The sequence below is a fragment of the Triturus cristatus genome, chromosome 1_2 (genome assembly GCF_964204655.1).
Source record: "Triturus cristatus chromosome 1_2, aTriCri1.1, whole genome shotgun sequence".
NCBI classification, from domain to species: domain Eukaryota; kingdom Metazoa; phylum Chordata; class Amphibia; order Caudata; family Salamandridae; genus Triturus; species Triturus cristatus.
The window spans coordinates 838,275,782-838,300,287 of NC_140580.1; the positions used below are offsets into that span (position 1 = coordinate 838,275,782).

General features: G+C 50.1%; 1 protein-coding gene across 2 annotated transcripts in view; it reads right to left on the reverse strand.

Moving 5' to 3' along the window:
- The window catches only part of HP1BP3 (heterochromatin protein 1 binding protein 3), a 784,108-nt gene that overhangs the window by 679,640 nt on the left and 79,962 nt on the right, over positions 1–24,506 (reverse strand). The window contains exon 2 of one of the 2 annotated variants that reach the window (XM_085608964.1): positions 18,327–18,401. The exons of the other annotated variant lie outside the window; for it this stretch is intronic. The gene's annotated coding sequence lies outside the window, so the exon portion shown is untranslated. The remainder of the gene's footprint in view (positions 1–18,326; positions 18,402–24,506) is intronic. 2 annotated transcript variants of the gene reach the window in all.

A 24,506-nucleotide genomic window follows, 5' to 3' on the forward strand; every position in this document is an offset into this window, starting at 1 on the left:
ATATAGGTGACTAGAGACTTCAAGGACCTGAATTCATGCACCAGTGCTTATGTTCTATAAGCACGACACAAAAACACATCACTCAAAGGGTCATACACGAGCACCAGAAAACGAGAAGCAGAAGGGGGCGAGTGGCTCTACTAAGCAAGATGGCTTTGCAAATATCATCGAACCTACAAAAAGGGAATAAGTGGTAGAGTACCAAGGATGCCACAAGTGCCAGTGGAAGAAAGAGGGCTGCCACCCACCAGACATTGGTGTCACGAACACTAATGTAACCACTTAGAAGTGGTCACAGCTGTTAGGGCACGAGCTGCACACTGTGAAACAGAGGAAATGACTCGTCCAGTATTTTCTACCTTGAAGTGTCTTTTATGTGGATGCTTAAAAGTGTAGTGAGGCACCAAATTTTTGTTTGGCGTTTCATACAGTTCGAATTTGGCCGAAAAGGCATCAGAGCGCTTTACATGACAACCAGATTACATTATTCGGATTTGGGGAGGGGTTCTCCAGAATCATAACTTATAAAAACACTCTTGCGCAATATCCCTTATAAAAAATAAAACCATTGGATAGCGGTTAAAACGTGAGTTATACCAGCAGCTATTGCTCGTCTTTTTTTTTTTTTTTTGGCAAAGTCAGAGCCAAGGTTTGGACAGTGTCGGGTCGGGTCAGCCCCTAGGGGCAAGAATGGCAATTACAAGTTTGTGGCGGAAAATACCCAGTGCAAATCCGGGGCCGACGGTCCAGTAGGGCTGGATCGAGGGGCGCTTCTATCCGGTAAAGACCAGATTCCCCCCTTTTTATGTCTCGCCTACGCAGCGCTGCATAGGAAAGAGACCTTTAGTACTCGGCACAGCTTTCCAGGCAAAAAAAGTGCACGTGTTGCATTGCTTCCAATGGCAACGCGTGCACGTCTGGCGATTCACTTGTGGGAGCGAGCAGCTGGCGCCATATGTTATCAATTATCGCGCCATGCTGCTCGCTCCCGCAAGGGAATCGCGCAGGCCCCCTCCTCTCTCCCCTCCCCGTGCTACCGCGTGAGGCGCGCACACTTGTGCTTGTTTTAAAGTGGGGTGAAGTATTGAGAAAACTGACTGTAATGCCTACTGTGTGTGGGACCCCTGGCCACCCTGCCGTGTGCATGATTATTACTTTGCAAAAATCCCCGTAAACTGAGTCCATACAATATAGTGGTGCTCGTGCACCAAGCTAGATCTGTGCCCTCTATCGCTTTAAAGTTACACCCCCAATGAACTACAAATTCATTTCTTTAATTGAAGTCGGCTGATAATTCATGGCTTCGTGGCTGTTCTTGGAGTGTTACTGAAGCGAGCGAGATGCACACGGAGTTGAAATGCGTGCACAGTAAAGTTCTCAGCGTCGCCCTCCAAAAGCTGTGTTTGTTGTTTGCCCGGAGCCTGAACTGGCAGCAGCCCCGTAAGGCGCTGAGAGCTTTGAAAGCGCGCAGCGGCGGGTGTCAGGAGCCTCGGTTGGCCTCCGCGGCCCAGCCGCCTCAGAGCGGTGCCCTCGTGCTGGGCGAGGATTGACGGTCCTCTTTCACGTCTCGGGCGCCTAATCTGTGGGCCCCAGAGGCGCTAATCTCTCCCCATCCTCCACAGGACCTGGAGACCACGCAGGAGGAATGTGAATATATTTATTGTTTATTCATCGTCGCGGCCTTAGGCCTTTTTAAAAATTATTTTGTGTCAGTGTTTCGTGCTTGAACCAGCTATGCTTACATTGTTCGTCCCCAACAGCCGTAGAGTACTTTATCGGGTTCATATTTGAATCATTTTGGAGAAGGGGGGGGGGGGGGATTGTGGCCTAACGGCCGGAGCTGCTGGCATTGAAACTGGGGGCCAGGCTCGAGTCCCGATGTCGGTGTAATATCTGGTGATTTTATCCTATTGCATGCGAAGACCAATACTAATAATGTACTTAAGGTTGTATTGTTGGTGCTAATATTGCAATGGTTTTAAGTAACTGTGCAAGAAATAAATACATTTGCATTTGAGAATAAAAATGGAATACACTGCTGTGCCATGTTGGCTTAACACTACTCTTTGAAATTACAAATGTTGTCATCCAGATTATCAACAACCAAGAAGATATACTCAGAGGAGCTGGCAAATATATTTTAACATCCACTTCAAACAAAAAATATACCCACGGCATCACCAATTCATAATATAGTGGCCATAAAAAGAAACCAATTAAGTAACACCCTAGAAGACACACATGAATTTTAATGGCAGCATTTCAGTGCTTAGAAGACGAAAGTCTAACTATCAATCAAATTATTCATGCCAACAACAGGTGGAAACAAAAATGCTCAACATGGAAGCAAGAAGTAAAAGAAAATCTGGAAAAGGCAATTTATCCTAAAACAATTAAATCATTAATTCTCTAAAAAAGAATGAATACCACAAAAAATACACGGTGTAGACAATGTGAAGGAATATTCCAAAGAACTTTAGAAATGCACTAATTCTATCATTTATTACATTAAAAAGATCTATAAAATATACAAACAAGCGATGGGCGGAATGCTTTAATTAATCTCCAATTATTCGGACCGCATTCCAGTCCATTGTTATGTTGCACATCATGCCACCTCAGTTTGGACCCAGCTATATGCTAATAAGTCTTGTCTGTACGGTCCAGCCCAAACTGCCAGGACAGGTCCTCTCTGAAAGGTAAAACAAGCAACTAAAAGACTGATTTCGCCCAGATTGGGGCTTTTTAGTCAGGTGCAGCTTAGTTCCAGTGGCACAGTGAGGACAGCACAGACTTCTGGGCACATCCGTCACACCAGTGACTTTTAAATCAAGCATCCCGTACATCACTTTGTTTACTTCAGTGCAACGGCTTTAGTGTGACAAGTATGCCCAGATCGTGGGCCCTGTGCTCAATTTGCTACTGGATACAAGCTGAATCCAACAGAAGAGTCCCAACTAAGGTGAAATTGGTCTTGGGTTGCTTGTGTTCCAGTTCAGAGAGGAACTGGTTTAGCAATTTGGGCTGGACTACTCCTACCAGAGCAGGATCAAGGTTGTATCTACTCTGAGGTGGGATTGTAAGCATATAAAAACGATGGATCGGGCTTGGCGCCAACGAAGATGGCCGCCTAGGAGAGAGCTCCGCCGGAGCTGAGCCCATAAAACCCCTTAAATCCGTCTACAATCCGGCAGGTAGCAACCAAGCGTCGTGGGAGTGGCGGAAGATAGCCAGCAGCACCCAACATCGAAAACCGGAGGCTCTGAGAAGCCTCTGTCCCTGCAGTGCATCAAGAGCCCTCGGCAGCGGCCCGGAGTGTCCGGGAGCCGGACGACAGGCATTCCCCCTGCTGCATACGCAACGGCCCGGCGCCAAGGCCCGCCGCAGCGCCTACACTGAGAGGTGGGCCCCGGACTTCATGCCCCTGCTACTCCTCCTCTTGCACCCGAAGGGGGTCTCGCCACGGACCTCGCGGAGACGCCGAGGGTGGTGAGGCCAAGACTCGGCGGGGCCCCGTGAGGCCCAAATCTACCGGGTGAGTGCCGACCGTGACGGGGCCCATATAAGAGACCGCAGTACCGCAGATACAGGCCCCCGCTGCTCCTGTGGTGCGTTCCACCCGCCGGGCCCCCGCCCCCCTCGCATCCCAGTGACCCATCCGCCCGGTCGTGGGCGGGGTGGGAGAGCTCTCGACTGACCGGCGGCAATGCAAGGAGGTGCAGGCTGTGAGCCGGCGGAGACCAGACACCGGACTACCCAGCTGACGCAGGGACAGAGGCTTAGAACGATACGAAACGGGAACTGAGCCCACTCCCAGAGGTAATAGCCATCCTGACGTCCACAACTCCAGGTGGCCCACCCGAGGCAATTGCAGCAGTCACTTGGGGCGAACCCGTGGGTTGACTAAGGCCCGATACGGTAGGAGGAGGACTTGCCAGGCGAGGGAAACCCGCGGCGCACGCTTGATATTGAGAGAGTGGTGGCTCGCACGCCCATTGGGAAAAACGGTTGCATACGCTGGTGGGTTTTTAAGAGGAACCAGGGGGAGGGGGAGAGGGCGGGGGGTTGGGGGTGAGACATCGCGGCGACTGAGAGGCGGCAAGGAAGGCCTGACAACCAGTGCCTTTACCTGCCTGTAGCGTGCGAACGAGGAGGCGGACACGGGCCACAGAGGACGCCGCCCCGAGGCCTCACAAAAGATCCAGAAACCCCTGATTGCAGCGGATCATACAAGTGCGACTGCAGAAATGAAGCCCAAAGGCACTGCGCCTACCCAAACAAATAAACTGGACAAATATGCGGTCCCGCTGCCAGCCCCACAAGACGTAGGGGCAACAGGAGACCAATCCGCACACACGGAGCCCTCCATAGCTTCAATAATGGCGGCCATCCAAAGTTTAGGGACCACTCTCGAGACGAAAATTGATCAGATGTCCATCGAAATGAACCTCATACGAACCGATCTCAACAAAACGTCACACAAAGCCAGAACCAACAAGACGGACATCCGGGAGCTCCAAGCCTCCTCCAAGAAGCTCGAGCAGAGGGTCAATGAACTTGTACATTAGCACCGTCAAGTGGCCTTGAAGCTCGGGGACCAGGAAGGGAGGGCCCGCCGAAACATTAGGGTGGTAGGCGTTCCGGAGGGTTCCGAAGGGCCAAGTATGGACCTCTTCCTCGAAGATTTGATCCTCAATTATTTGAAACCAAAGCGGCTCTTGACCATGCTCACCATTGAGAGGGCACACTGTGCGCCAATTCCCAGGCCCAAACCAGGAGCACCACCGAGGACCATCATTGCGAAAATCTTCAACTACAGGGACCGTGAAGCCGTCCTGCAGACAATTGGGAGACTTACACTACGACAACGCAACAGTTAGGTTCTTTCCAGACTTCACGTTCAAAGTGCAACGGGAGAGGCGCTCCTTCGACGGGGTGAAAGCGGCACTTCGGCAAAAGGGAATCAAATACATCATGATCTTCCCCGCGAAGCTTAAAATCATGGCCGACTGAAAATCCCTCTTTTTCACTACGCCATCGGAGGCACAAGACTGGCTAGATCGAGGCACCACACATACATCGGCGACTGCGACGAATGGAGGGACATGCGAGCCAAGTCACCGGGTTCATCAGACGGTAGATCGGACATCGGTCAGTGCTCCTGGCGATCGAGGTCAAGCAGCCCCGGCACAAGGGCCACACAGAGACATTAGATGGCCCATACTGACTGCGGAGGTTACATCTACAGACCTCTACAACCTACAACGTAACGTATAAACTTTTCTTACGATACCGGGTGGCTGGGGTCCTCGGGGCAGCGCCAACCAGGCAGAAGGTGTGCTTGACACACCCAGAACTGTCCAGAATTAGATAATGAGGGCCAGAGACACTTCCTGACTTTCACTGCCCGAACTGTATTGGCAAACTGGCCTTGTCGTCCTTTGGGCAACAGCAATACTATTAGGTAGAAGGCGGGGTGGGGCAAGCGGTGCGGCAATGGTTTAATCGCAATTTGGGTGCATAAGCCTGAAAAAATAACTAATGTGCGGGGACGGGCTTTTAGTGGCTGGAGTTGGTGCCAGCGTATTTCCCCACTTAACAGTTAACCGGGGGGGGGAGCTTTCTCTCTTTTTGGGACGATAGGCGCTCTGCTAGTTGGGGATGGGAGTCGTTCTAGACCTACGTGGCAGGGTAGCAGGGGGGCGGGAGGGTCGACAGCTCCAATCTTATTTACTAATGGTTTGTAATGTTTGGTGGGAGGGCGGGGGTTTGAGTTGGTCATGCAGGGAATGTAATTGTGTGCTGGAACGGTGTTGCAAGCTGTATGGATCGCGTGAAAGAATTGCTTCCAGCGATGGCTGCGAGGTGGGATAAAAGTTTAAAGATCCTCAGCTGGAACATCAACGGGCTAGGGGACAAGCTCAATAGGGGCATAGTTCTCAAATTCGTCAAACGACTCCTCCCGGATGTTGTCTCGTTGCAGGAAACGCACCTTATCGGTAACAACTGTCATGCACATAATAGATGGGGATACACAATGGCGACACACGCTGGCTTCACTACGGGGTCTTGGGGGTGGGCATTCTGTTGCGCCGTAACTTTCCATTTGTCATTGAACATACAGAGACAGACCCATTGGGACGATTTGCAGTACTCTCGGGGAGATGGGAGGGACGCACACTCAACTTGTTGACGGTTTATAACCCACCAGGTCTCCAAACCCAATCATACCACGATCTGGGCAAACTTTTCCTATCCCTTCCTAATGGGCAACTTCTATTGGGTGGGGACTTTAACGCAGTAATATCGGGGGTACTGGATAGGCACCCACCCCGTGACATCGTCACAGGGCACATGTGGCTCTCAAACCTCCTTGAAGCATTCAGCTTAGTAGATCTCTGGCGCATGAGCCACCCAAACCTTGAACAGTACACATTCTTTTTGGGACCACACCGCACTCTTTCCAGGATAGATTACATCCTTATGCCTTTGCAACACGACACTAGCATCCAAGAGATCAAGCACCTGGCAAGGGGTATATCCGACCATTCCCCCATATGGGCCAACCTCACTATAGGGGGACAGAAGGTAGGCTGTATTGCGCCCATAAATCCCTGGTTCCTCCATAACCCAGAGACCAAAACGAAGATAACCTGCCAGATTTTCCAAGAAAATGAAGGGACGATGGAGTCCCCTACCGTCCTCTGGGAAGCGTTTAAAACCGTAATAAGGGGCGACGCCCTCTCCACAATCGCCGGACAACGCAAGTAAAAGCAAATGCTTATCGTCGAGCACGACCTTCTTGATCTGGTTTGGGCCGCTCAAGCTGATTGAGATCCGGAGGCTCTGCATCAAATGCAGCTTAAGGCGGCCGAATACAAGGCACTGGCCACTGATGCCGCTAAGAGCCTAGCGAGAGACAGGGACAGCCGACTGTATGACCAAGGCGACAAAGCGGCAAATTGATAGACTGGTTGGACAAGAAACAGAAAGCGCAGAGAGTAGTGGCGGAGCTCAGGGACAGTTCTGTCGCCCTCTTAACTGAACATCAGGAGATAGCTCGTGAGTTTGCAGCGCACTTCAAAACGGTTTACCGAAAGGGATCGGAGCTGCCAGAGGACTCCTCCTCCGCGCTCATGGCCGACATTAGGCTAAATACCCTCTCTGATGCAGACAGAGAGGCCCTGGAGGGTGAGCTCACTGCAGAACAGCTGGCCACAGCGATCAATGATCTCCGGTCAGGGAAAGCCCTAGGACCCAACGGTCTCCCGATTGAGCTGTACAAGCTCAAGCCTGACAGCCTGGGCCCACACCTTAAGCGTATGTTCGAGGATAGTAAGGTTCTGGGGAAACTGATGAGACCAGCGTATCGTCACAATAGTGGCCATCCCGAATGACGGGAAACCCAAAGAGATGTGTACCTCTTATAGGCCGCTCTCACTATTAAATGCCGAACCCAAAATCCTCGCAAAACTGCTTGCAAATAGGATCAAGCCGATACTCACTAAATTGATCCACCCAGACCAATCGGGCTTTATGCCGCACCGTTAACACTGCACTTAACTTAAGACGACTCCATGGGGTACTGGGATGCTGCCACACAATCCAGGAGGATGTGGTTGTTGTCTTGTTGGATGCCGCAATGGCGTTCGACACGCTTGAATGGCCATACCTGATGGCGGTCCTCAAAAAGTTGAGCTTTGGCCCTAACTTCATTGGGTGGATACGTCTCCTCTATACTGAGTCGCTGGCTCAGGTAGTGGATCTCTGAGGTGATCACTCTTGAGAGGGGGACGCAGCAGGGCTGCCCCCTCTCACCCCTGCCTTTCGCCCTCTCCCTAGAGCCGCTCGCGGCTTGGATGCGACAGGACCTCTCGTTACGGAGGCTCTAGTGGGCTGAGGGGTGGGAGGACCGGATCTCGCTTTATGCAGACGACATCCTCTTGTACCTCGCCACCCCTTATAAATCACGGAGAGTAGCCTTGGACATTTTCACCAGTTTCGGGAGAAACTCTGGATACAGTATCAACTGGGGGAAGTCGTTGCTATACGTCCTGCATGGCACCCCCCCCCCCCCCCCTCAATGCCACGAGGGTGCACGATCAAGACAGTCACAGAGGGATTCACATATCTTGGTATTTTCATCACCACCGATTTGACAGCCCGAACCTCTTACCACCTCTGCAGAGGTTCGAGAGGGACACCGCCACCTGGAAGAAGCTCCCGCTGTCCCTGCTGGGCCGGGCAGCTCTTTTCAAGATGATGACACTGCCAAGTTTCATATACGCTCTCCAGAGCTACCCAGACCTAGTCCCACAAAAGTACTTTAACGAAATCGAGGCCAAACAGAGGGACTTATAATGGGCCGGAACGCCACGTATCTCACTCCAGAAACTTACACTTGGGTGGTATGAAGGGGGCATTGCACTTCCAGACATAAGGAAATACTACTGGGCAGCTCACCTCTCGGCCATTAACCAGGGAACGTATTGTAGTGGTGATGATCCTGGCTACGGGATGGATAGGTGGCTCCTCCCAGGTGGGAATTTCGAGGCTGCGCTTTACTCTAAACCTAACAAACACCCCCTTACAGGGCCTAAAAGACACTCGGTCCAATTTGGCACATTGTGAGCCGCAACCTGGGATGGGCTGATAAACTTACGTTGGCTACCCCACTCTGGGTTTCTGAATGGCTGGGCACACTGGGTTGCACTAAAGGGTTCAATAACTGGGACTTGATAGGGATCTCCCGTATAAAAGACCTCTGGGGACCCAATGGCATGGTGTCGTTTGCCTCACTACAGCAGACATATGAACTAGCGCACACAGAATACTTTAGATATGCGCAGGTCAAGTACTCACTCCAGGCAAACATTACACCCGAAACGCCCCTCCCGGAATCCTCCCCCTTAGAGGACAGACTGCTTGACGGTCACTTGCCGGAAAAGGCCATCTACCACACATACAAAAAACCCATACACCACACCCCTGACCTCCTACTCGAACTAAGGAGAAAATGGTAGAATGACGGTCTGGAGATCGATGAGGAAGAGTGGAGGGAGGCGCTTTCTTCCCCAAAGGAAGTGGCAATATCGGCAAAATTGAGACTGATTCAACTGAAAATATTACATCGAATTTACATTTCTGGTAACTGACTTGTATTGAGGGGCAGGAGTGCGGAAGGCTCTGTAGGAGACAGTGTGGTATGATCGGGACGTTCAGACATATACTATGGAAGTGCCCCTTGATACTAATCTACTGGAAACAGGTACATAACTGTATGCGTACAGTTTGGGGGGTAGAATTACAGCTTGAAGCCAAAAGTTGCCTCTTAAACATCTGGGAGCCCACCGATTTGACAGCAAAAGGCAGAATATGGGCGACGCCAACGCAACATAGCACGTCTGTGGGAGGCAGTAACACCTCCAACACTTAGCGCTTGGAAGAAGGACATGGACTGGTGTAGGTTGCAAGAGAAGACAGTGTATGTTGCCTGGGGCTGCCCCCGGAAATGGATAGCAATCTGGTCAAAGTGGAATGTGTACCGTGGTAACTTGTGTGAGCCTCCCCTGATCCCATCCCTTGACGAACCATTAACACCTTAATGTGATATGTAATGTTACCATCTTGTATTCTACAACATCGAAAGCTGTGATATCTGTAAGTGATCGTGACTATGAAACACTGTAAAGTAATGAATCCCTGTGTGTAATGACCATGTTTAACCGTATCAATAAACCGAGTTAAAACAAAAAAAAAAAAAGGATGGACTGGGATGCGAACCCAGGTAAATACCAGTGGCTGAGATAAATTCAAGCATCTCACCAGGCACCTTTTGATCAATTAAAAAAAAAAATCAACATATACTTCATCATGAGGTCTCTTGGTGAGAAGGCAGAGTCAGCAGAATGAATTGCAGAGAATAGGATGGTCTTAAGCTTTTCCTAAGAGCTGCATGGGAGAAGTGGCCTTAAGGTTGCAGGGCAACACATTCAATAACTGAGATACCATATTAGAGAATAACTTTTGATGGTGGGGGACTTTGAGAACAATTTGTTGCAAGTAGCAAAGTAAATGTGTTGGATTATTTCTTGAAATTCTGGAAATTAGAGAAGGGGGAAGTGTTTCCAAACGGGCATCTCTGGGCCATGCTTAAAACTTTGAAAGTACTCTGGCACATACAAGAAGCCAGGAAAATCTCTCAATAAATGTATTCGGTCTCACAAAGCATGGATCTGCAGTAATTTTTCAAATTTTAGTAATTGAATTGAAAGGACTGAAAGCTATGCAAAAGAGTTTTGTTTATGTCCACCAAATATGGTCATTGTAGAAATCAAGACACAAGTGAAGAAATAGTAGCTCTCCTGTATTCTGGAGGGGGAGGGGGAGGGTTGAGCTTACATATTTTAAAGCCTTGGAAGTCAAAGTTGACACCAAAAAAAAAGATGGAAGCAAAAGATGTGGCCAAAATTGAGGATGAATTGACACTTGTGACAAGCCTTCCATCGTCTCAAGGTTCATTTTAGACTAGTTGGTATCCATCCATTCCTTGGCTTTAGTAAGACAATTTCACATATTGGTAGGGTTGGAAAGGTTTTCATTTAGACATCAAACCAGCTGGACTTCGTCTGCATAAATTTAGAATTGGACACCAAAACTTCAAGAGTTTGGAGAGAAGTTGCACAGAGATATTAAATCGGGTAGGTGGACAGGACCAGCCCCCAAGAGATTTCTGTATTGAAAGTAGGGGAAGCAGACAAAACAAGCATTGGCATAGCCAATAGGTCTCGCTTTTGGGACCTTAGAAGTGTTTAGCCATGCAACAGTTGATGTTGTTGCACAAAGGATATTGTGCTGCATAACTAAATAATTATAAGGTCCCAAAAGCGAGACCTATTGGCTATGCCAATGCTGGTTATGAAACGCTACTCGAAAATGGCATTGAAGTAATTTCACTGTGGCATGGGCTGAAAGTTAAATAAAAGACGCGCTCTGTGGTGAGGGAGGGGGAGGGAGTAGAAGCGCGGCAGGGATGTTCTATTTAGTTTCAAGGCACAAAGAGATCGCGAGTAGAGGTGCTTATGAAAGATTTCACATTTCGCGCATTAGAATAAGAAAATAAGCTCCTTTGAAATCCTTTATTTTTACCAAAATAGAAGTGTGTATCACTGGAGTATTGATAATGCTGTCATTTTACCTCAGTGGAGGCTGCTGGCCTGAAATGCCATGTGGGTTTTTTGCCTGTTTTATGGAACCAATTAAGCACTTTTTCCAAACAAAACCCATTATTTTGACCTAACAGCACTGCTGCTTCATTCTTTTCACTTTTATAAGAAAGAACAGTTAATCAAAAACAATTCAGACTCCCATTACACATCAGCCCAGTCATTCGGTGGTGCAGGCCGGCTGCAATTGACGGGTAATTGTGAGTCTATGAGCAAGATTGGAGGGGAACATTGGAATGTCTTTGTTGGCAGGAAAGCTTATTTAGAAGATCATTGTGGTATTGCAGGGTGGGGGAGTTGAGCTGAGAAAATAAACAAGACAAAATGGATTGGTTATAAATTAATGGCAAACTGAAGAAAAATGGACAACTCTGTGACAGTGGGGAGAAACGCATAGACAGGGTGCGTGCAGGGGCGCAGTGTGGCTGGTGAGGAGGCTCCGTTTGAGGAAAAAGATAAAATAAAAGTTAAAGAAAATGGTGGATGAAATGTCACGGCACCCGCGCTTTACCTTCAACATGGTTAAATGTAAAGCACGGGTGCCGCGATTGCACAAAAGTAAAGAAATTAAAAAAAACATCTATTTCTTTACTTTTACATGGTTAAAGTAAAGTGCGGGTGCCGCGATTAAGCACTGTTGAGCAAAAGTAAACAAAGCTGGCGGCTGCGGCCTGCTACAGTATAAAGAGGCATGAGGCTGACGAGGGAGTGGGAGAAGGGAGGGAGGAGGGGAGGGGATTAACGCGAGAAAGCCAGATGCCAGCGGTGCACGTTGCGCGTGCTTGTGCGCGAAACAGACAGCTGTTGGCCTGCAAAAGCCTGTGATGGGTAGCACTTTGAAACCCGCTTACTAAATGTCTCGCCAGAGCAACGCATGCGCTGCCTCAGGCGAGACCTAAATATAACCAAGAGCCACTTTTTGATCTCTATCTTTCAAGAAGACAAATCATTCCAAGACTTGTCCGAGTATACACAATGGCTAAGGTGAATAATAAAGATGTTGCTGTCAAAATAGTTAAACGCTGCTGAAAGGTCAAATAAAATCATAGCACTGGCACGGTCTGAATCAGCTACCATGCAGAAGTTATCCACATGAGCAATCATAGTTGACTTGGAACTTCTTTAGGGGTGAAAATCACTTTAAAAATCCATCACTGAGAACTTAATGACCTTCCAAATATGTGCAAAGATGTTTAGCTGCATGATTTTACATAAATTAGGCTAATGCCGAAAGCAGAGTAATAAGCCTATCATTGGAGAAAGTGTAGAGATAAGGTTTTTTTCTTTTTCTTCAACACATTATTATACAGCATACGCATTTTATTAAATTCTATGTCAGGACCGGAGGCTTCGGATTATGCCATCACTTTCTATGCTTTATTTGCACAGCAGCCATTTTAAAACTCAAACATGGACCACCTTTCCCAAACACCCTCGGGAGAAAGTGGTCCAACAAAACAAAGAAGGGACAACATATCCCTCAGTCCATAGTAACCAATTACAGTCCGGGACCCTCTCCTAGTCCCTCTTCACTGCTCTGTTCCGCCTCTTTCTTTGCTGCTCAGCAGCCGGAGAGAAGTGTTTTTCCGTTTCTCTGTTCTAATTGCATTTGTTCATAATATCGGCGGTCGCAGGATTGACTTTAGCATCCCGCGCCCGTTATTATAGTTTATGTGCGGTTCTCTTACTGTGTCACCCGTGGAGTTGTGGCCCTCAGCGTCAGCGTGTTCCAGGGTTCACCTCGGGCTTTGTGGAAAAGATTGGTCCGCTAGTGAGCGCCGCAACGCGCTTCCGCTGTCTCCCCGCTGAGGCATTGTTTTGTGTGGGAGTGTGTCACTAGGACGGAGCTTCGGCTCCTTGCTGGCAGGTAGAGCGGCCCGCGGCTCCGGTTTCCGGGCTTACACAGTTCCGCTGATGCAACAGTCGGTGAGGCGCGGTGAAGACCCCCCGACCGCTAGGGGCGCTGCTGCGTCTGACGCGATGGCTCCTCTCGCTGGCAGCACAGCGCGCGGAATTTTCGATTTGCATTCCGCCGCCATTGCCAGCCTGCCTCACGCCACTGGAGACAAACGCCCTCTTTGAGGGTCTGTAGCGCTTCGCTCCTGCCTGCCCGACGCTCGTTTTCACGAGTAGGAGAGTTTCAGTTGATTGGACGCCCACTGGGTGTATTTTGGTGCTTACAGCACGCATGCATTTTTCCAGGTGAATTGGGGCCTGGAGGGGACACATCCAAGGGTGTTTGGTGTGCCCTTCTCCCTCAAGCCTATTGTGTCCCTCAGGTCTTGGACCGCTGTTTGCCTTTAATAAAGGGTTCTACCCAGTGAATCTCGCTGGTCCCCAGCATATTGACTTCAGTCAGGCAGACTGTTTGGGGGTTCCCACTGGTTTCTTCTTGCTTTTCCCGTCCATCCAGTGGTCAGTTGGGTTGTTCAGCACATCCCAACAGGGAGACAATAACTGGGAGGATACCCTCAATCAGCTACTGTGGGATGATGATTTCTACGACGCGGTTGATTCTTCTATCTACCGCACCGTAGAAGAGGCCATGGGCCCTATGGAAGAGCGTCTTTGTAGACGTTTGGAGCAGTTCTGTGCTCGGTGGGCTCCTCCAACATCCTCTAGTCAGCAAGCGGTCCCTTCTAGCGACTCGGTACCTGCGAAACGCCCCAAAGTGGACGGTGTGAATCAAGATGCCTTTGACAGGCTATGGGATGCTTTCATGGCCCACAATGCTCCGAAGCGCCCTCCTGTGATCCCTTCTCCGCCGGCGCCGCCCACTGATCGACCCTTCCCAGCTCCAGACACAGGTGATGATGTCAATGGGGATACGGATGGAGAGCCGGGACCTTCTAGGCCATGGCGACCTGCTTCTTCACCGCCCCCATCGTACCCTCAGGTTCCCTCCGTTAGCTCTGATATGCTAGACCCTGAACTGGTGGTACATCCTCGTTCCTCTGAATGGGCACCTTCAGCCAAGGTGGCCAATTACGTGGCCAGTAGGATTCGCATCCCTATGGGGAAGGAGGCGCATAGCCAGCTTCGCTCGGAGTGTCCCCGCCCCTCCCTTGATGGGAAAGTCGCACAGACCCCTGAGCTTGGTCCCCGGATGGCGACTTCTCGCCAAGTTTATCAAAGATCCCAAGAAAGGGATAGATCGTTCCTGGAGGGCATGCCAGGATAAACTCATGGATGCCCTCGGTCCCATGACAATGGTGTTGGATATGGCGGAGGATGCCAAGGCTTCAGGTGCCTTGATTTCGCCGGAGGCCCTCTCGGGATGGGCGCAGAGGGCGATAGTCTTCTAAGGAAATGCGAACTGCCCGCTTTCCATAGAGCGCCGTCGTTCTTTCCTTATAAAAGTGGACCCTAAGTTGGGGGACTTGGCGGATTCGGAGGCTGGAGCTGAAGCCCAAGGGGGTTTGTTCCGGGAACCCTCTTTCAAAGAATTAGGGAAATTCGTAAATACATTCACCTCCTTAGGGCCAAATCGTCTAAAAAAGTCTCTCTCACGAGTTTTCCATGGGGCCGGTCGATGCAGGGGTTGCTCGACCAGCCAGGTCCCCGCTACCAGCGCAAATAACTCCAGGGGACAAGGCTCCAGGCAACGGCAGTACCAAACGCAGGCACGATATTCCAATTTTTACCCGTCCCGTGGCAGACGTTCCAGAGGCAGAGGTTTCCGCGGAGGGGACAATGCTAATAACACCGGTGTTTCTTGTTCTTCCCTGGTGGGAGTGGGAGGACGTTTGGCCCGCTTTTTAGGTGTGTGGAGGACAATCACGTCCGATGCCTGGGTCCTCCAGACGGTGCAGGGGTTTCGAATAGAATTCTGTGGCGAACCTCAGCAAAGCTTCCCGCCCAATCTCATTCATTTTTCGTGGTCAGAAGAGGCCCTGATAGGCACGGAAATCTCCACTCTCTTAGACAAAGGTGCGATTTGCCGCACAGCCTTAGATCCTCTCGGTTTCATCAGCAACATGTTTGTGGTGGACAAGTCGGATGGGGGACAACGTCCGGTCCTCAACCTGCGGGATTTCAACGTTTGGTTGGTTTACCGTCACTTCAAAATGGAGGGTATTCACCTTCTACGGGATGTGCTCCGGCCGGCGGATTGGATGGTCCGGTTGAATATAAAGGATGCTTACTTGGCCGCCTCACAGAAAGTTTCTTCAATTCCTTTGGAAAGGTCAAGTTTATCACTTCACTACACTTTCCTGCGGGCTGGCCTCCGCCCCCTGGTGCTTTACAAAGGTTCTCAAACCAGTAGTGGAGTACCTCAGGGCGAGAGGAACACGTCTCATCGTTTACCTGGACGATATGCTCTTGCTGGCTCCAGACCCGGTTTCACCTCAGGATCCGTTGCAACAGGCCGTGAGTCTGTTAGAGGGCTTGGGTTTTGTCATAAATGTCAAAAAGTCCCTCTTGGTACCGGCTCAGCGCGTCACGTTCTTGGGTTTCGTGGTCGACTGCACAACAGCAACTCTCAGTCTCCCATCGCGGAAAATAGCTAAAATTCGACAGGAGCTGAGACGGACGCTTGCCAAGGGCACGGTTCCTCTGCGTCAGATAGCCCGCATCGTGTCAGCCTCGATCCAGGCTATCTTTCCGGGGCCCCTACACTATCGGGCGTTGCAACGACTCAAAGCCAAGTTCGCGCAGAAAGGTCTCCCATATTCCCATCCAGTAACCCTGTCAGGGGAAGCGGTGGAGGAAGTTCGTTGGTGGCTCTCCCACATGGAAGCATGGAACGGGAGAGCGATCTTTGGCTCCGCCCCGGACCTGGTCATAGAGTCAGACGCAAGCAAGTCAGGCTGGGGCGCTCGATCTGGAGATTTCTCCACAGGAGGTTTGTGGTCCCCACAGGAGCAAGAGCTTCACATCAACTGCCTTGAGATTTTGGCAGGCTCCTTCGATGTGCATTGTTGGACCAAGTACAGAGTTCAGTCTTGCATCCTCTTGAAGATGAACAAAATTTCAGCGGTCAGGTATATAAATCTATTTATATATATTTGTGGAAGTTTTGCCTCGACAATCACATTTCATGGACGGCGGAGTATCTCCCGGGTCGTCAGAATTGGGTGGCCGACTGGCATTCGCGTCATTTCAGGGCTTCCAGTCTGTGGAAGCTGCATCAGGATGTGTTTCGTCGGGTGCAGGACTTTTGCGGTCCTTTTTCTGTGGATCTTTTTGCCTCCAGGTTGGACCACCAGCTGCCTCGTCTCTTCTGCTGGAGGCCGGACCCCCTGGCGGCAGACACGGATGAGTTCCTACAAGACCGGACGCAGAAAACAGCTTACGCGTTCCCGCCCTTCGCCATGATCACTCGAGTTTCCACTCAGATTCGGCGGCAGCAAGCCAGCATGGTTCTCATTACACCAATTTGGAGGTCTCAAGTGTGGTTTCCGGTTCTTCTGGAACTTTTTTGGGATTTTCCAATCCTACTCCCCCACTTTCCAGAGCTTCTCCTCAATCCGGATGGAGTTCACCATCAAATGGTTCTCGCGGGCTCTCTCCACCTCATGGCGTGGAGGATTACAGGGGACGATGGGCTTGGTCGGACAGCACGGTTAAACGTAATCGCTCCGCCTGGACACGGTGGTGTCGGTGTGTGCGACGGGGTTGTGATCCCGTGGTCGCAGATGTGGTCGAGGTCTTGAATTTTTTGGCGCACCTCGCTCAGCAAGGCATGGCTTATCGGTCGGTCAACACCTTCCGTTCGGCGATTTCTGCAGGTCATTCCCCGCTGGGGGGCAAACCGGTAGGAGAGCATCCTTTTGTTTGCAGGCTTTTAACAGGCCTCCGGTTATCGCTTCCTCCGGAACCCCGATACTCGGAACTTTGGGATGGCAGGCATTAGCCTGCGGCAGTTTGGGGCTCACTCGCCACGGGGGGGGGGGGGGCGATGGCATCTAAAGCTTTTTCTCTGGGTGCCCGTTTAGAGGACATAATGAATGCAGCTGACTGGTCCTCAGATTCAACTTTTAAGAGGTTTTATTTTAAACCTGTCTTTGATATGGCACATTTGGTGGTAAGTAAGCTTTGAAGCAGCATAATCCGAAGCCTCCGGTCCAGACATAGAATGAAAGATTTCCTAGCTATCGTAACGGAAAGTTTCAATTCTATTAAGGACTCGGAGGCGAGGATTATCCCACCGCAGATCGACGCAGCGATTCCCACCCTTCGTTGGGAGTAAGTATCAGTTGGATTTCTTGATCTGGATTTGTGAGATGATGTTTGTGATTTAGCATGGTCTTCTTTAGGTCAAATTTGAACAAGTCAGAATCTTGTGTTTGATTGATTATGCTCATCTCGCAGTTTCTTGCTTTGTACGCGCTTTGATGCATATGCCTTCCTTCTCAGACTGGGTCCTGATGTTTTTTCTTTGATTTCCAGGATCGGATTCCGGAAAGCATGACACTTGATCGGGGTTAAGACGCTTCCCAGCAAAGAAAGGAGGAGGAACAGAGCAGTGAAGAGGGACTAGGAGAGGGTCTCGGACTGTGATTGGTTACTATGGACTGAGGGATATGTTGTCCCGTCTTTGTTTTGTTTGACCACTTTATCCCGAGGGGGTTTAGGAAAGGTGGTCCAAATTTGAGTTTTAAAATGGCTGCTGTGCAAATAAAGCATAGAAAGTGATAGCATAATCCTCGCCTCCGAGTCCTTAATAGAATTGAAACTTTCCGTTACGTTAGCTAGGATATTTTTCATTATTGCATTCAAACAGGATTAGAAGGTTTACATTTAAAAAGTAATATTTTTGTAGTGTTTAAGGTCCACAACATACAAATTTGGGAAATTTTTCAAATAATAGGCGATGTATTTCTGTTACAGTTCGCAAATGTTTGGCTTCAATCAGTTTTATTGGAATTTTACAACACAACGGCAATTGAACTCTAATAGTAAACATAAAAACCCAAGAACCACTGATTGGATGTTCGTATTTTAAAACCTCTAGGTACATCTCATCAAGTTTCTTAACTAACCAGATTATCAGCCCCTCTTCATAGTTAATGGTGTCCATCGCCTAGAGGGTTTCGAGTCTTTCTGGACAAGTAACATTAGGGTAACCCGTACCAGAAGTTGAATAACAGGTCTTACCGGTCTTGGATATTATTTATCATCGTCTTGCATTTCATAAGCCAACTGTTCCATCTCTGAGAGGTACCACACTTTCTGTAAACACAAATGATAGTATGGGTCTACTTTTTTTGCTTAGTGAGAGAATTGCCCATTTTGCTACCAAGAGAAAGACAGATTGTGTTACATTTAGCTTTATATATTGAATAGATTTTCCTCCAATCGTGCACCTATCAGTATCAACGAGGGGCATCTTGCTAACTCCTTACTCACGGTCAGTCACATTTTCTTCCTTTAACTGCAGGAAAGGTTAGATGGGGCCTTTGTGAAAAGATCTCCTAATGTGTCACATCTACCTTCCCTCCAGTGTTTAAAGTATTAAATATTCAGCGGTTGAATAAAATCTGCATTGTATATTAGGGGTGCAAAAGATGCCTGATACGAGGTTACATCCACCCTCATTAGACTACTTTTTACTTGACTGAGCAATGGCAGTCATAACATGTCCAGCAAAACAGGCAAGCATTTATCAACCTGTTACCTGCAAAAAAGTTAACAAAGCGGAGACGGTGTCTTGCACCACTCATCTTTAAGAACACATTTTTTTTTAAAGACACCAATAAGAATGCAAACACCAAGAGGCATGGCCCACATCGATGGACAGAGCAGCTCTGCTTAGAGTTCCACACGGTCGATCCCCATCCAGTGCAATCCTGTCACTATATGCCCAACCCAGGGACCCGAGACACTTTCCTCACCATGCCTGTGCGCTGAAGGAGCTGGCAGGGCTGAAGAGAGATGGGCTCGCTTTCACCAGATTTTCTGCCCGAATTGTAGCTGACCTGCGAGGCAGCGACCTAAGATGGCGGCGGATACCTTGGAATAGGGCGCCAGGTTGAGGCAGTAGTCGGACCAGGTGCCGACCGAGGAGGAGGTGTGGATGGGAGTCTGGATTGTAGCACTGCCTGAAGCGCTAGAGAGCCATGCCTGATGCGTTACTGCTGACGATTCGAGACAGACGAGAGCGGACCGGCACCCTAGAGAGAGGTGCTGCCCCGGGGCTGCGGTGAGGCGGAGCGGGGAGAGCTGCCCTTGTGGGTGGGAGAGAGTGAAGTGATGCTTGTGTCCAGGGGGGGGGGGGGGAGAGGCAGTCGCTCCCTCGCTAGACTCCTACATGTGCGGCTTGAGATCCTGGACCGTTGGCGGCACCTGAGACTTCAGGCATCTTCAGCCACACACCGGAATCTGCAAGAGAGGGACGGGTGAGGGGAGCCATAAGAGGCGAGGTAAGGAGGTTGGGCCAAGGGGCTGGGACTGCCAGCCTGTACATCGGTGGGCATATGGCTCTACAGGAAGGTGGTGGGGGAGGCTTGATTCTACCTGCCTTGTGGGAAGAGCGGTAGGGACAGACAGCCTGTCTGGCCTTATCGGCCCGTGTATCGGCAGGCACCCAACCCGTCCTGCATGCACTAGCACTGCTCCGCTTGGCCTGAGGCGGGCTTGATCAGAGGGAGGAAGATTGGTGGGCATGGAGACTTGCGGGTGAATGGTGACCTAAGGCCCTCCCCCTTCACCAAAGACTAGAATCTCCAGTATGAGGGCCCGCTGTCATTATCCACCTAGATTGCCTTGACTTGAGAGCGATTCGCGTCCATAGCTGGACCCAGAGTGCTACCGGCCCTTGATTAAAGGGCGAGCCTGCATGAGCCGGAGGACAGCTGAGAACAAGGCTGATGCCCGGCTGCCCACTGCTGGAGGGGCTTGGTGACCATGAACCTTGCCTCTTGGGGCCTGCTGCTGCCCAGGCCTTTGCTCTGCCTTGACCGGAGCCTTCTGCCCAGACACCGGAGTTGGAAAAGTCTGAGCACATATGAAGACCCTGAGGGGGGTCCGCCCACCGAGTTGGGACCAGAGAGCTGGCCGTTACTCCTAGGGGTGCCACTCTGATTGCATATCAGATGAGGAATATGAGGGGCGCTGGAAGATGAACTGTGAGGGCGCCCTGGACTGGATCGGGTTCTATGAGGGGCCTGTGTGACAACCTATTTCAATCTGACTGCACAGTGAACGATATCTATGCTGTGTGGCCTTCGTGGATCTGTGGCATTATCACTTCCCTGTAATGTGTGACGGCTCTACTAACCTGGCCCACACGTTGTGGGGCGGCTTGGCGCAGACCTCAGTTCGGTCCTACCTCAATCCGAAGTATGACTTTCTAACAATGCATAGCACCACACAACACGTGGCCCGCCCTGCCTGCGGCGACCATGGGCAAAACCACTCGCAAATAGACCAAGACCTGGAGGTGCAATGGGACATGTGAAGGATACGGAACCAATATTGCAGACACTACGACCAGCTGAGAACCTCACCGTGCAGGACGTTTTCTTGGCCATCACTTCCTCTCGAGAGGCACTAAAGACTACAATTGATACCCTACTGTCTGATCTAGGCCTATTGCGTGACGATCATAGAAGCCTTGCGGAGAAATTCACCCCAACTGAGCAAACGGTAGCAGACATGCAGTCGGCGCTCACCTCGACGTATGAGAGGATGACTATCATTCGTATACTCGAACTGCGAGCAGAGGATGCAGAAAATCGCTCCCACAGTAACAATATTAAGGTGGTGAGTTTTTCCGGAAAGAATTGAAGTCTCCAGCATGGTAGATTATCTGGAACAATGGCTGAAAGAGGAGTTCGCAACAGAGGGGCTCTCTGCCTTCTTTGCGCTCAAGCGGGCTCACTGAGTAGCAACCAAGCTGCCACTACCAGGGGTCCCCCGGAAGCGGGTGGTGGCCCGACTATTATATTACAAAGATCGAGACCATATCCTAATGCAAGCCCGACGCACAGGAGAGCTGCAAGTAGAAAATGCAATAATATGGATCTTCCCAGACTTTGAAAGAGGTGCAAAGACGGAGGGCCTTTCAGTATGCGAAAAAGAGTTTATGGCAACTGGGCCTCACCTATGCAATGCTGTTCCCGCCCGCCTGAGAGTGACGATGCCTAAGGGAGCCAAATTCTTTCATTCCCTGCAGGAGATCTGGAGCTGGCTAGACCAGCAGCCAGTCGGGCCCATAATCGCAGTCTGCGGCCGCAGCGAGGGCATAAATCCCGTTCCAGAAGAAGGAAGTCACTGCGTAGCTCTGCCACTCCCTCGCAGGCTGAGGCGATACTAGAAAGACAGCAACCGATGGAAGTGGTGGAGTGGCGTTGCTGAGTGGAGGAGGAACTGGGCATCTAACACCTGACAGAGAGAGTGTTAAAAGACTCTGACCATAGTTCCACTGTATCTACAACCCTTACCATCATGATGCCCAATGTAACCCCAAGATCATCCGATGACATCATATAGCATCTAGAGCACAGTGTTAACATAAAGGGGGATAGCGACTGCAGAACTGCAGACAAGCTGGAGGGACCAGACTGATGTGCTTCGGTTTCCTCTCTGGGCTAAAGACTGTACTTTTAACCTCTGCGCTGGATGGAGGGATCGCTGCCAGGGAGGATCTCTCGACCACTCCCTTATCGGATATCTGTGGGGGTCCACCCGTGATCAGGTGCTCAGATTACTGGTTTGATGGGGGATGGCAACCTACTTGTAGTTGGGTGCAGGTTTTGGGGAGTTTTGAGTCGTACTATGATGCCTAAAACATCTGCACTGCACATGCAGGTGTTGGGGGAGTGGTGGGGACAGGGAATGTGAACACGATTTAATGCATCTGACCTGTACTACACATGGTAATCCCCTTATCCTATAAATGCCTCTCCTGGAACATTCGTGGTATGCATACTAAGTCAAAGCGCTACAAAGTGCTTTCTTATCTGAACAGGAGGGGTATCCAAATAACACAACTACAGGAAACGCACCGAACAGTTCAGGAGGGAAGGAGGCGTGGCTTGGATGCCAATGGAGTAAGCGACAGAGCTTACGAGCTCCGTCCCGCTGGCCGTTGTATGGCACTATCCTGACAGTCCAAGATATAGCGAGCCACAACGAGAGCCCAAGACTTGAAGTAAGCCAACTGGAACCCCCAAACGACAATTGCGCGTAAAGAAATTCGGCCGGAAAGTCCAAACTGTGGGAGCAGCACTCAAAACAAATGGTGGCATCCATCGGAAGCGAGGATCGCTCCAACATAGTGAACGCACCCGTTGGGCCTTGAAGTCGAGGAGACACCAAGAAGCAGCCCGGCCTTGTCCTGCCAGCAGGGAAAAGGCCGGTAAACAAAGGAAGTGACTGCAGCGTGGAGGGCATATTCTGCACATGTTGTGGGATTGTCTGGGCTTGAGGGGCTTTTGGGAGGAGGTGCTAACTATAGTCGAGAGTACTATAGATAATTGGATGGCTACAAGGGGGCCAAGAATAGAGAGTTGGAAAAGGGAGCTGGAGAAGTGGGCAGACGCACAAAATAGAATCTTGTTGAGAGCAGCAAACCGAGGCATAGGGAACCTAGACACTGCGAGAGCATGGGGGAGATTATTAGATGACATGAGGGCATCAGACATAGATGAGACAGCAGAAACCCTATCAAATCCGCCGCCTCTGGAAAGGGACGAGATGGGAATGCAAAGTGAATAAGGTGGGATGTCAGTTGCAAGACCCTCCCTACCCCACGCAGACTCCAGACAAGGATAGAACATATTGTGAAAGAAGCAAACACACAAAGCTGGAAAACCTAAGATACGAATAAAGAACAAGTTACTTTCCTTCGGTAACATTATATCTGTAAGAAACATAGGTTAGTTATAGATTCCTTAGCTTAGAATTACCCCTAGGAGTCTAACTTGATCCGGATATTTTTTCGTCAGCAGTACCTCTGCGTGTCGGAAGGTGGCGTCGGTCGACTCCTCATCCATTGTTGACGTCGTGGCCGCCGGGATGACGTCGCAGTACCTACATAGATGCTGCCCTCGCGCACGGACCTCAGTTCTGTACACGACTTTCCGCGCCAGAAACACAGAGCCATGCAAGACACTGACCACTGGTGCACAAAACTAAGGCCCTGAAAGGATGTCCTTAACGCTAGAAATCAGACGGGGAGGATGGGTGGGGCAGTAAGGAATCTATAACTAACCTATGTTTCTTACAGATATATTGTTACCGAAGGTAAGTAACTTGTTCAGCTGCAAGAAACAGTTAGTTATAGATTCCTTACCTTAGAATAGATATCCCAGCAATACCAACCCCAGAGGTGGGTCTGCGAACCAAGTTCACACCAGAAAGTCCAAGACTTGGCTGTCCAGGCAGTAGTGTTTTGTGAACGTGTGCAGCGATGCCCGCATAGCTTGCTGATAGAAGTCATGTAGAGGGACTACTCGTCCAAAAGCAGTAGTGGCTGCTGTCGCCCTGGTGGAATGGGCGCGTAGCCCCACTGGAGGCTCCTTTTTTGCTAGAGAATAGTAGGCTTTAATACACAAAACGGCCCATCTAGAGATGGTCCGCTTGTGTACTACCCGACCTTTCTTGGTGCCCACGTAGCCAACAAAGAGTTGGTCATCCACCCGGAATTGTTTGGTGCGATCCAGATAGAAGGAAAGCGTACTTTTTGGGTCCAGACGGTGGAGCCTCTCTTCCTCTTTAGAAGGATGCGGAGGCGGAAAGAAGGTGGGCAAAGTGAGGGTTTGCCTGATGTGAAAGGAGGTGACCACCTTGGGAAGAAAGGATGGACGAGTTTTTAGGACAACCATGTCCGGATGTATAGCCAGAAAAGGAGGCTTGGATGAAAGAGCCTGGAGCTCACTTACTCTTCTGGCAGATATGATGGCTACCAGGAATGCAGTCTTATGAGTTAAGAGTCATAGAGGACAGTTGTGAAGCGGCTCAAAGGGAGCACACATCACGTAGGTCAAAACCAAATTCAAGTCCAACTGAGGTATTACGAAGAGGATAGGAGGAAAGAGATGAGGACTGCCTTTTAGGAAACGATTTACAACCGGGGATTTGGAGAGAAGGCTGATCAGGAAGCCTTAGAAAGGCAGAAATGGCAGAGAGATGGCCCTTGATAGTGCCCAGAGCAGAGCCCTGCTGGGCCAAAGAAAGGAGGAACAAGAGAACCTCGGAAAGTGGATCCACAGCCTTTGCTGAGCACCATGCCACAAATGTGTTCCATCGCCAGGCGTATACCGTCTTAGTAGAGGGACGCCTGGCTGCCATGATTACATCACAGACTTCGGGAGGCAAGTCAAATGACGTCAA